This window comes from Hippocampus zosterae, chromosome 5 (assembly GCF_025434085.1).
Source record: "Hippocampus zosterae strain Florida chromosome 5, ASM2543408v3, whole genome shotgun sequence".
NCBI lineage: Eukaryota > Metazoa > Chordata > Actinopteri > Syngnathiformes > Syngnathidae > Hippocampus > Hippocampus zosterae.
Genome location: NC_067455.1, coordinates 28,546,983 through 28,560,169, shown reverse-complemented (window position 1 = coordinate 28,560,169; position 13,187 = coordinate 28,546,983).

The window sequence follows — 13,187 nt, the reverse complement described above, 5'->3', positions numbered from 1 at the left end:
TAAGATCATTTTGAGGCTTACTAGTGAACATGTAAGCCACAAAACGCTCACTAGTTCACTAGTAAGGTCATTTTGACGCTTACTCGTGAACATGTAAGCCACAAATTGTCACTAGTTCACTAGTAAGGTCATTTTGACGCTTACTAGTTAACATGTAAGCCACAAAACGCCCACTAGTTCACTAGTAAGATTATTTTGAGGCTTACTAGTGAACATGTAAGCCACAAAACGGCCACTAGTTCACTAGTAAAATCATTTTGACACTTACCCGTGAACATGTAAGCCACAGAACGCCCACTAGTTCACTAGTAAGATCATTTTGAGGCTTACTAGTGAACATTTAAGGCCATAAATGTGCCCATTAGTTCACTAGTAAGATCATTTTGACGCCTACTAGTGAACATGTAAGCCACAAAAGACTCACTAGTTCACTAGTAAGGTCATTTTGACACTTACTAGTGAACATGTAAGCCACAAAACGCTCACTAGTTCACTAGTAAGATCATTTTGAGGCTTACTAGTGAACATGTAAGCCGCAAAACGCCCACTAGTTCACTCGTAAGATCATTTTGAGGCTTACTAGTTGACATGCAAGCCGCAAAACGCCCACTAGTTCACTAGTAAGATCATTTTGACCCTTACTCGTGAACATGTAAGCCACAAAACTCCCACTAGTTCACTAGTAAGATCATTTTGAGGCTTACTAGTGAACAGTTAAGGCCATAAATGTGCCCACTAGTTCACTAGTAAGATCATTTTGAAGCTTACTAGTTGACATGTAAGCCACAAAATGCCCACTAGTTCACTAGTAAGATCATTTTGAGGCTTACTAGTTTACATGTAAGCCGCAAAACGCCCACTAGTTCACTGGTAAGATCATTTTGAGGCTTACTAGTGAACATGTAAGGCCATAAATGTGCCCACTAGTTCACTAGTAAGATCATTTTGAGGCTTACTAGTTGACATGCAAGCCGCAAAACGCCCACTAGTTCACTAGTAAGATCATTTTGACCCTTACTCGTGAACATGTAAGCCACAAAACGCCCACTAGTTCACTAGTAAGATCATTTTGAGGCTTACTAGTGAACATTTAAGGCCATAAATGTGCCCACTAGTTCACTAGTAAGGTCATTTTGACGCTTACTAGTTAACATGTAAGCCACAAAACGCCCACTAGTTCACTAGTAAGATCATTTTGAGGCTTACTAGTTGACATGCAAGCCGCAAAACGCCCACTAGTTCACTAGTAAGATCATTTTGACGCTTACTAGTGAACATGTAAGGCCATAAAGGGTTCCCACTAGTTCACTAGTAAGATCATTTTGAGGCTTACTCGTTGACATGTAAGCCACAAAACGCTCACTAATTCACTCGTAAGGTCATTTTGACGCTTACTAGTGAACATGTAAGCCACAAAACGCCCACTAGTTTATTAGTAAGATCATTTTGAGGCTTACTTGTTGACATGTAAGCCGCAAAACGGCCACTAGTTCACTAGTAAGATCATTTTGACGCTTACTCGTGAACATGTAAGCCACAAAACGCCCACTAGTTCACTGGTAAGATCATTTTGAGGCTTACTGGTGAACATGTAAGGCCATAAATGTGCCCACTAGTTCACTGGTAAGATCATTTTGATGCTTACTAGTTTACATGTAAGCCGCAAAACGCCCACTAGTTCACTGGTAAGATCATTTTGAGGCTTACTAGTGAACATGTAAGGCCATAAATGTGCCCACTAGTTCACTAGTAAGCTCATTTTGAGGCTTACTAGTTGACATGCAAGCCGCAAAACGCCCACTAGTTCACTAGTAAGATCATTTTGACCCTTACTCGTGAACATGTAAGCCACAAAACGCCCACTAGTTCACTAGTAAGATCATTTTGAGGCTTACTAGTGAACATTTAAGGCCATAAATGTGCCCACTAGTTCACTAGTAAGGTCATTTTGACGCTTACTAGTTAACATGTAAGCCACAAAACGCCCACTAGTTCACTAGTAAGATCATTTTGAGGCTTACTAGTTGACATGCAAGCCGCAAAACGCCCACTAGTTCACTAGTAAGATCATTTTGACGCTTAGTAGTGAACATGTAAGGCCATAAAGGGTTCCCACTAGTTCACTAGTAAGATCATTTTGAGGCTTACTCGTTGACATGTAAGCCACAAAACGCTCACTAATTCACACGTAAGGTCATTTTGACGCTTACTAGTGAACATGTAAGCCACAAAACGCCCACTAGTTTATTAGTAAGATCATTTTGAGGCTTACTTGTTGACATATAAGCCGCAAAACGGCCACTAGTTCACTAGTAAGATCATTTTTACGCTTACTCGTGAACATGTAAGCCACAAAACGCCCACTAGTTCACTGGTAAGATCATTTTGAGGCTTACTGGTGAACATGTAAGGCCATAAATGTGCCCACTAGTTCACTGGTAAGATCATTTTGATGCTTACTAGTTGACATGTAAGCCACAAAATGCCCACTAGTTGACTAGTAAGATCATTTTGAGGCTTACTAGTTGACATGTAAGCCGCAAAACGCCCACTAGTTCACTAGTAAGATCATTTTGACGCTTACTAGTGAACATGTAAGGCCATAAATGTGCCCATTAGTTCACTAGTAAGATCATTTTGAGGCTTACTAGTTGACATGTAAGCCACAAAATGCCCACTAGTTCTCTAGTAAGATCATTTTGAGGCTTACTAGTGAAGATGTAAGCCACAAAACGCCCACTTGTTCACTAGTAAGATCATTTTGACGCTTACTAGTGAACATGTAAGGCCATAAATGTGCCCACTAGTTCACTAGTAAGATCATTTTGACTCTTAATAGTGAACATGTAAGTCCATAAATGTGCCCACTAGTTCACTAGTAAGATCATTTTGAGGCTTACTAGTTGACATATAAGCCGCAATACGCCCCTTAGCTCACTCGTAAGATCATTTTGAGGCTTGCTAGTTGACATGTAAGCCGCAAAACGCTCACTAGTTCACTAGTAAGGTCATTTTGACGCTTACTCGTGAACATGTAAGCCACAAATTGTCACTAGTTCACTAGTAAGGTCATTTTGACGCTTACTAGTTAACATGTAAGCCGCAAAACGCCCACTAGTTCACTAGTAAGATCATTTTGAGGCTTACTTGTTGACATGTAAGCCGCAAAACACCCACTAGTTCACTCGTAAGATCATTTTGAGGCTTATTAGTTGACATGCAAGCCGCAAAACGCCCACTAGTTCACTAGTAAGATCATTTTGAGGCTTACTCGTTGACATGTGAGCCACAAAACGCTCACTAATTCACTAGTAAGGTCATTTTGGCGCTTACTAGTGAACATGTAAGCCACAAAACGCCCACTAGTTCATTAGTAAGATCAATTTGAGGCTTACTTATTGACATGTAAGCCGCAAAACGGCCAGTAGTTCACTAGTAAGATCATTTTGACGCTTACTCGTGAACATGTAAACCACAAAACGCCCACTAGTTCACTGGTAAGATCATTTTGAGGCTTACTGGTGAACATGTAAGGCCATAAATGTGCCCACTAGTTCACTGGTAAGATTATTTTGAGGCTTACTAGTTGACATGTAAGCCACAAAATCCCCACTAGTTCACTAGTAAGATCATTTTGAGGCTTACTAGTTGATATATAAGCCGCAAAACCCCCACTAGTTCACTGGTAAGATCATTTTGAGGCTTACTAGTGAACATGTAAGGCCATAAATGTGCCGACTAGTTCACTAGTAAGATCATTTTGAGGCTTACTTGTTGACATGTAAGCCTCAAAACACCCACTAGTTCACTCGTAAGATCATTTTGAGGCTTATTAGTTGACATGCAAGCCGCAAAACGCCCACTAGTTCACTAGTAAGATCATTTTGAGGCTTACTCGTTGACATGTAAGCCACAAAACGCTCACTAATTCACTAGTAAGGTCATTTTGGCGCTTACTAGTGAACATGTAAGCCACAAAACGCCCACTAGTTCATTAGTAAGATCAATTTGAGGCTTACTTATTGACATGTAAGCCGCAAAACGGCCAGTAGTTCACTAGTAAGATCATTTTGACGCTTACTCGTGAACATGTAAACCACAAAACGCCCACTAGTTCACTGGTAAGATCATTTTGAGGCTTACTGGTGAACATGTAAGGCCATAAATGTGCCCACTAGTTCACTGGTAAGATTATTTTGAGGCTTACTAGTTGACATGTAAGCCACAAAATCCCCACTAGTTCACTAGTAAGATCATTTTGAGGCTTACTAGTTGATATATAAGCCGCAAAACCCCCACTAGTTCACTGGTAAGATCATTTTGAGGCTTACTAGTGAACATGTAAGGCCATAAATGTGCCGACTAGTTCACTAGTAAGATCATTTTGAGGCTAACTAGTTGACATGTAAGCCACAAAACGCCCACTAGTTCACTAGTATGATCATTTTGAGGCTTACTAGTGAACATGTAAGCCACAAAACGCCCACTAGTTCACTAGTAAGATCATTTTGACGCTTACTAGTGAACATGTAAGCCACAAAACGCTCACTAGTTCACAAGTAAGGTCATTGTGACGCTTACTAGTAAACATGTCAGCCACAAAAGAAGCCACTAGTTCACTAGTAAGATCATTTTGAGGCTTACTAGTTGTCATGTAAGCCACAAAACGCCCCTTAGCTCACTCGTAAGATCATTTTGAGGCTTACTAGTGAACATGTAAGCCACAAAACGCTCACTAGTTCACTAGTAAGGTCATTTTGACGCTTACTCGTGAACATGTAAGGCCATAAATGTGCCCATTAGTTCACTAGTAAGATCATTTTGATGCCTACTAGTGAACATGTAAGCCACAAAACGCTCACTAGTTCACTAGTAAGATCATTTTGAGGCTTACTAGTGAACATGTAAGCCACAAAACGGCCACTAGTTCACTAGTAAAATCATTTTGACGCTTACCCGTGAACATGTAAGCCACAGAACGCCCACTAGTTCACTAGTAAGATCATTTTGAGGCTTACTAGTGAACATGTAAGGCCATAAATGTGCCCATTAGTTCACTAGTAAGATCATTTTGATGCCTACTAGTGAACATGTAAGCCACAAAACGCTCACTAGTTCACTAGTAAGATCATTTTGAGGCTTACTAGTGAACATGTAAGGCCATAAATGTGCCCACTAGTTCACTAGTAAGGTCATTTTGAGGCTTAGTAGTTGACATGTAAGCCACAAAATGCCCACTAGTTCACTAGTAAGATCATTGTAAGGCTTACTAGTTGACATGTAAACCGCAAAACGCCCACTAGTTCATTAGTAAGATCATTTTGAGGCTTACTTGTTGACATGTAAGCCGCAAAACGCCCACTAGTTCACTCGTAAGATCATTTTGACCCTTACTCGTGAACATGTAAGCCACAAAACGCCCACTAGTTCACTAGTAAGATCATTTTGAGGCTTACTAGTTGACATGTAAGCCACAAAATGCCCACTAGTTCACTAGTAAGATCATTTTGAGGCTTACTAGTTGACATGCAAGCCGCAAAACTCCCACTAGTTCACTAGTAAGATCATTTTGACCCTTACTCGTGAACATGTAAGCCACAAAACGCCCACTAGTTCACTAGTAAGATCATTTTGAGGCTTACTAGTGAACATTTAAGGCCATAAATGTGCCCACTAGTTCACTAGTAAGGTCATTTTGACGCTTACTAGTTAACATGTAAGCCACAAAACGCCCACTAGTTCACTAGTAAGATCATTTTGAGGCTTACTTGTTGACATGTAAGCCGCAAAACACCCACTAGTTCACTCGTAAGATCTTTTTGAGGCTTACTAGTTGACATGCAAGCCGCAAAACGCCCACTAGTTCAATAGTAAGATCATTTTGAGGCTTACTAGTTGATATATAAGCCGCAAAACCCCCACTAGTTCACTGGTAAGATCATTTTGAGGCTTACTAGTGAACATGTAAGGCCATAAATGTGCCGACTAGTTCACTAGTAAGATCATTTTGAGGCTAAATAGTTGACATGTAAGCCACAAAACGCCCACTAGTTCACTAGTAAGATCATTTTGAGGCTTACTAGTTGTCATGTAAGCCACAAAACGCCCCTTAGCTCACTCGTAAGATCATTTTGAGGCTTACTAGTGAACATGTAAGCCACAAAACGCTCACTAGTTCACTAGTAAGGTCATTTTGACGCTTACTCGTGAACATGTAAGCCACAAATTGTCACTAGTTCACTAGTAAGGTCATTTTGACGCTTACTAGTTAACATGTAAGCCACAAAACGCCCACTAGTTCACTACTAAGATCATTTTGAGGCTTACTAGTGAACATGTAAGCCACAAAACGGCCACTAGTTCACTAGTAAGATCATTTTGAGGCTTACTCGTTGACATGTAAGCCACAAAACGCTCACTAATTCACTAGTAAGGTCATTTTGGCGCTTACTAGTGAACATGTAAGCCACAAAACGCCCACTAGTTCATTAGTAAGATCAATTTGAGGCTTACTTATTGACATGTAAGCCGCAAAACGGCCAGTAGTTCACTAGTAAGATCATTTTGACGCTTACTCGTGAACATGTAAACCACAAAACGCCCACTAGTTCACTGGTAAGATCATTTTGAGGCTTACTGGTGAACATGTAAGGCCATAAATGTGCCCACTAGTTCACTGGTAAGATTATTTTGAGGCTTACTAGTTGACATGTAAGCCACAAAATCCCCACTAGTTCACTAGTAAGATCATTTTGAGGCTTACTAGTTGATATATAAGCCGCAAAACCCCCACTAGTTCACTGGTAAGATCATTTTGAGGCTTACTAGTGAACATGTAAGGCCATAAATGTGCCGACTAGTTCACTAGTAAGATCATTTTGAGGCTAACTAGTTGACATGTAAGCCACAAAACGCCCACTAGTTCACTAGTATGATCATTTTGAGGCTTACTAGTGAACATGTAAGCCACAAAACGCCCACTAGTTCACTAGTAAGATCATTTTGACGCTTACTAGTGAACATGTAAGCCACAAAACGCTCACTAGTTCACAAGTAAGGTCATTGTGACGCTTACTAGTAAACATGTCAGCCACAAAAGAAGCCACTAGTTCACTAGTAAGATCATTTTGAGGCTTACTAGTTGTCATGTAAGCCACAAAACGCCCCTTAGCTCACTCGTAAGATCATTTTGAGGCTTACTAGTGAACATGTAAGCCACAAAACGCTCACTAGTTCACTAGTAAGGTCATTTTGACGCTTACTCGTGAACATGTAAGGCCATAAATGTGCCCATTAGTTCACTAGTAAGATCATTTTGATGCCTACTAGTGAACATGTAAGCCACAAAACGCTCACTAGTTCACTAGTAAGATCATTTTGAGGCTTACTAGTGAACATGTAAGCCACAAAACGGCCACTAGTTCACTAGTAAAATCATTTTGACGCTTACCCGTGAACATGTAAGCCACAGAACGCCCACTAGTTCACTAGTAAGATCATTTTGAGGCTTACTAGTGAACATGTAAGGCCATAAATGTGCCCATTAGTTCACTAGTAAGATCATTTTGATGCCTACTAGTGAACATGTAAGCCACAAAACGCTCACTAGTTCACTAGTAAGATCATTTTGAGGCTTACTAGTGAACATGTAAGGCCATAAATGTGCCCACTAGTTCACTAGTAAGGTCATTTTGAGGCTTAGTAGTTGACATGTAAGCCACAAAATGCCCACTAGTTCACTAGTAAGATCATTGTAAGGCTTACTAGTTGACATGTAAACCGCAAAACGCCCACTAGTTCATTAGTAAGATCATTTTGAGGCTTACTTGTTGACATGTAAGCCGCAAAACGCCCACTAGTTCACTCGTAAGATCATTTTGACCCTTACTCGTGAACATGTAAGCCACAAAACGCCCACTAGTTCACTAGTAAGATCATTTTGAGGCTTACTAGTTGACATGTAAGCCACAAAATGCCCACTAGTTCACTAGTAAGATCATTTTGAGGCTTACTAGTTGACATGCAAGCCGCAAAACTCCCACTAGTTCACTAGTAAGATCATTTTGACCCTTACTCGTGAACATGTAAGCCACAAAACGCCCACTAGTTCACTAGTAAGATCATTTTGAGGCTTACTAGTGAACATTTAAGGCCATAAATGTGCCCACTAGTTCACTAGTAAGGTCATTTTGACGCTTACTAGTTAACATGTAAGCCACAAAACGCCCACTAGTTCACTAGTAAGATCATTTTGAGGCTTACTTGTTGACATGTAAGCCGCAAAACACCCACTAGTTCACTCGTAAGATCTTTTTGAGGCTTACTAGTTGACATGCAAGCCGCAAAACGCCCACTAGTTCAATAGTAAGATCATTTTGAGGCTTACTAGTTGATATATAAGCCGCAAAACCCCCACTAGTTCACTGGTAAGATCATTTTGAGGCTTACTAGTGAACATGTAAGGCCATAAATGTGCCGACTAGTTCACTAGTAAGATCATTTTGAGGCTAAATAGTTGACATGTAAGCCACAAAACGCCCACTAGTTCACTAGTAAGATCATTTTGAGGCTTACTAGTTGTCATGTAAGCCACAAAACGCCCCTTAGCTCACTCGTAAGATCATTTTGAGGCTTACTAGTGAACATGTAAGCCACAAAACGCTCACTAGTTCACTAGTAAGGTCATTTTGACGCTTACTCGTGAACATGTAAGCCACAAATTGTCACTAGTTCACTAGTAAGGTCATTTTGACGCTTACTAGTTAACATGTAAGCCACAAAACGCCCACTAGTTCACTACTAAGATCATTTTGAGGCTTACTAGTGAACATGTAAGCCACAAAACGGCCACTAGTTCACTAGTAAAATCATTTTGACGCTTACCCGTGAACATGTAAGCCACAGAACGCCCACTAGTTCACTACTAAGATCATTTTGAGGCTTACTAGTGAACATTTAAGGCCATAAATGTGCCCATTAGTTCACTAGTAAGATCATTTTGACGCCTACTAGTGAACATGTAAGCCACAAAAGACTCACTAGTTCACTAGTAAGGTCATTTTGACACTTACTAGTGAACATGTAAGCCACAAAACGCTCACTAGTTCACTAGTAAGATCATTTTGAGGCTTACTAGTGAACATGTAAGCCGCAAAACGCCCACTAGTTCACTCGTAAGATCATTTTGAGGCTTACTAGTTGACATGCAAGCCGCAAAACGCCCACTCGTTCACGAGTAAGATCATTTTGACTCTTACTCGTGAACATGTAAGCCACAAAACTCCCACTAGTTCACTAGTAAGATCATTTTGAGGCTTACTAGTGAACAGTTAAGGCCATAAATGTGCCCACTAGTTCACTAGTAAGATCATTTTGAAGCTTACTAGTTGACATGTAAGCCACAAAATGCCCACTAGTTCACTAGTAAGATCATTTTGAGGCTTACTAGTTTACATGTAAGCCGCAAAACGCCCACTAGTTCACTGGTAAGATCATTTTGAGGCTTACTAGTGAACATGTAAGGCCATAAATGTGCCCACTAGTTCACTAGTAAGATCATTTTGAGGCTTATTAGTTGACATGCAAGCCGCAAAACGCCCACTAGTTCACTAGTAAGATCATTTTGACCCTTACTCGTGAACATGTAAGCCACAAAACGCCCACTAGTTCACTAGTAAGATCATTTTGAGGCTTACTAGTGAACATTTAAGGCCATAAATGTGCCCACTAGTTCACTAGTAAGGTCATTTTGACGCTTACTAGTTAACATGTAAGCCACAAAACGCCCACTAGTTCACTAGTAAGATCATTTTGAGGCTTACTAGTTGACATGCAAGCCGCAAAACGCCCACTAGTTCACTAGTAAGATCATTTTGACGCTTACTAGTGAACATGTAAGGCCATAAAGGGTTCCCACTAGTTCACTAGTAAGATCATTTTGAGGCTTACTCGTTGACATGTAAGCCACAAAACGCTCACTAATTCACTCGTAAGGTCATTTTGACGCTTACTAGTGAACATGTAAGCCACAAAACGCCCACTAGTTTATTAGTAAGATCATTTTGAGGCTTACTTGTTGACATGTAAGCCGCAAAACGGCCACTAGTTCACTAGTAAGATCATTTTGACGCTTACTCGTGAACATGTAAGCCACAAAACGCCCACTAGTTCACTGGTAAGATCATTTTGAGGCTTACTGGTGAACATGTAAGGCCATAAATGTGCCCACTAGTTCACTGGTAGGAGCATTTTGATGCTTACTAGTTGACATGTAAGCCACAAAATGCCCACTAGTTCACTAGTAAGATCATTTTGAGGCTTACTAGTTGACATGTAAGCCGCAAAACGCCCACTAGTTCACTAGTAAGATCATTTTGACGCTTACTAGTGAACATGTAAGGCCATAAATGTGCCCATTAGTTCACTAGTAAGATCATTTTGAGGCTTACTAGTTGACATGTAAGCCACAAAATGCCCACTAGTTCTCTAGTAAGATCATTTTGAGGCTTACTAGTGAAGATGTAAGCCACAAAACGCCCACTTGTTCACTAGTAAGATCATTTTGACGCTTACTAGTGAACATGTAAGGCCATAAATGTGCCCACTAGTTCACTAGTAAGATCATTTTGACTCTTAATAGTGAACATGTAAGTCCATAAATGTGCCCACTAGTTCACTAGTAAGATCATTTTGAGGCTTACTAGTTGACATATAAGCCGCAATACGCCCCTTAGCTCACTCGTAAGATCATTTTGAGGCTTGCTAGTTGACATGTAAGCCGCAAAACGCTCACTAGTTCACTAGTAAGGTCATTTTGACGCTTACTCGTGAACATGTAAGCCACAAATTGTCACTAGTTCACTAGTAAGGTCATTTTGACGCTTACTAGTTAACATGTAAGCCGCAAAACGCCCACTAGTTCACTAGTAAGATCATTTTGAGGCTTACTTGTTGACATGTAAGCCGCAAAACACCCACTAGTTCACTCGTAAGATCATTTTGAGGCTTATTAGTTGACATGCAAGCCGCAAAACGCCCACTAGTTCACTAGTAAGATCATTTTGAGGCTTACTCGTTGACATGTAAGCCACAAAACGCTCACTAATTCACTAGTAAGGTCATTTTGGCGCTTACTAGTGAACATGTAAGCCACAAAACGCCCACTAGGTCATTAGTAAGATCATTTTGAGGCTTACTTATTGACATGTAAGCCGCAAAACGGCCAGTAGTTCACTAGTAAGATCATTTTGACGCTTACTCGTGAACATGTAAACCACAAAACGCCCACTAGTTCACTGGTAAGATCATTTTGAGGCTTACTGGTGAACATGTAAGGCCATAAATGTGCCCACTAGTTCACTGGTAAGATTATTTTGAGGCTTACTAGTTGACATGCAAGCCACAAAATCCCCACTAGTTCACTAGTAAGATCATTTTGAGGCTTACTAGTTGATATATAAGCCGCAAAACCCCCACTAGTTCACTGGTAAGATCATTTTGAGGCTTACTAGTGAACATGTAAGGCCATAAATGTGCCGACTAGTTCACTAGTAAGATCATTTTGAGGCTAACTAGTTGACATGTAAGCCACAAAACGCCCACTAGTTCACTAGTAAGATCATTTTGAGGCTTACTAGTGAACATGTAAGCCACAAAACGCCCACTAGTTCACTAGTAAGATCATTTTGACGCTTACTAGTGAACATGTAAGCCACAAAACGCTCACTAGTTCACAAGTAAGGTCATTGTGACGCTTACTAGTAAACATGTCAGCCACAAAAGAAGCCACTAGTTCACTAGTAAGATCATTTTGAGGCTTACTAGTTGTCATGTAAGCCACAAAACGCCCCTTAGCTCACTCGTAAGATCATTTTGAGGCTTACTAGTGAACATGTAAGCCACAAAACGCTCACTAGTTCACTAGTAAGGTCATTTTGACGCTTACTCGTGAACATGTAAGCCACAAATTGTCACTAGTTCACTAGTAAGGTCATTTTGACGCTTACTAGTTAACATGTAAGCCACAAAACGCCCACTAGTTCACTAGTAAGATCATTTTGAGGCTTACTACTGAACATGTAAGCCACAAAACGGCCACTAGTTCACTAGTAAAATCATTTTGACGCTTACCCGTGAACATGTAAGCCACAGAACGCCCACTAGTTCACTAGTAAGATCATTTTGAGGCTTACTAGTGAACATGTAAGGCCATAAATGTGCCCATTAGTTCACTAGTAAGATCATTTTGATGCCTACTAGTGAACATGTAAGCCACAAAACACTCACTAGTTCACTAGTAAGGTCATTTTGACACTTACTAGTGAACATGTAAGCCACAAAACGCTCAGTAGTTCACTAGTAAGATCATTTTGAGGCTTACTAGTGAACATGTAAGGCCATAAATGTGCCCACTAGTTCACGAGTAAGGTCATTTTGACGCTTACTCTTGAACATGTAAGCCACAAATTGTCACTAGTTCACTAGTAAGGTCATATTGACGCTTACTAGTTAACATGTAAGCCACAAAACGCCCACTAGTTCACTAGTAAGATCATTTTGAGGCTTACTACTGAACATGTAAGCCACAAAACGGCCACTAGTTCACTAGTAAAATCATTTTGACGCTTACCCGTGAACATGTAAGCCACAGAACGCCCACTAGTTCACTAGTAAGATCATTTTGAGGCTTACTAGTGAACATGTAAGGCCATAAATGTGCCCATTAGTTCACTAGTAAGATCATTTTGATGCCTACTAGTGAACATGTAAGCCACAAAACACTCACTAGTTCACTAGTAAGGTCATTTTGACACTTACTAGTGAACATGTAAGCCACAAAACGCTCACTAGTTCACTAGTAAGATCATTTTGAGGCTTACTAGTGAACATGTAAGGCCATAAATGTGCCCACTAGTTCACTAGTAAGGTCATTTTGAGGCTTAGTAGTTGACATGTAAGCCACAAAATGCCCACTAGTTCACTAGTAAGATCATTGTGAGGCTTACTAGTTGACATGTAAACCGCAAAACGCCCACTAGTTCATTAGTAAGATCATTTTGAGGCTTACTTGTTGACATGTAAGCCGCAAAACGCCCACTAGTTCACTAGTAAGATCATTTTGAGGCTTACTAGTTGACATGCAAGCCGCAAAACTCCCACTAGTTCACTAGTAAGATCATTTTGACCCT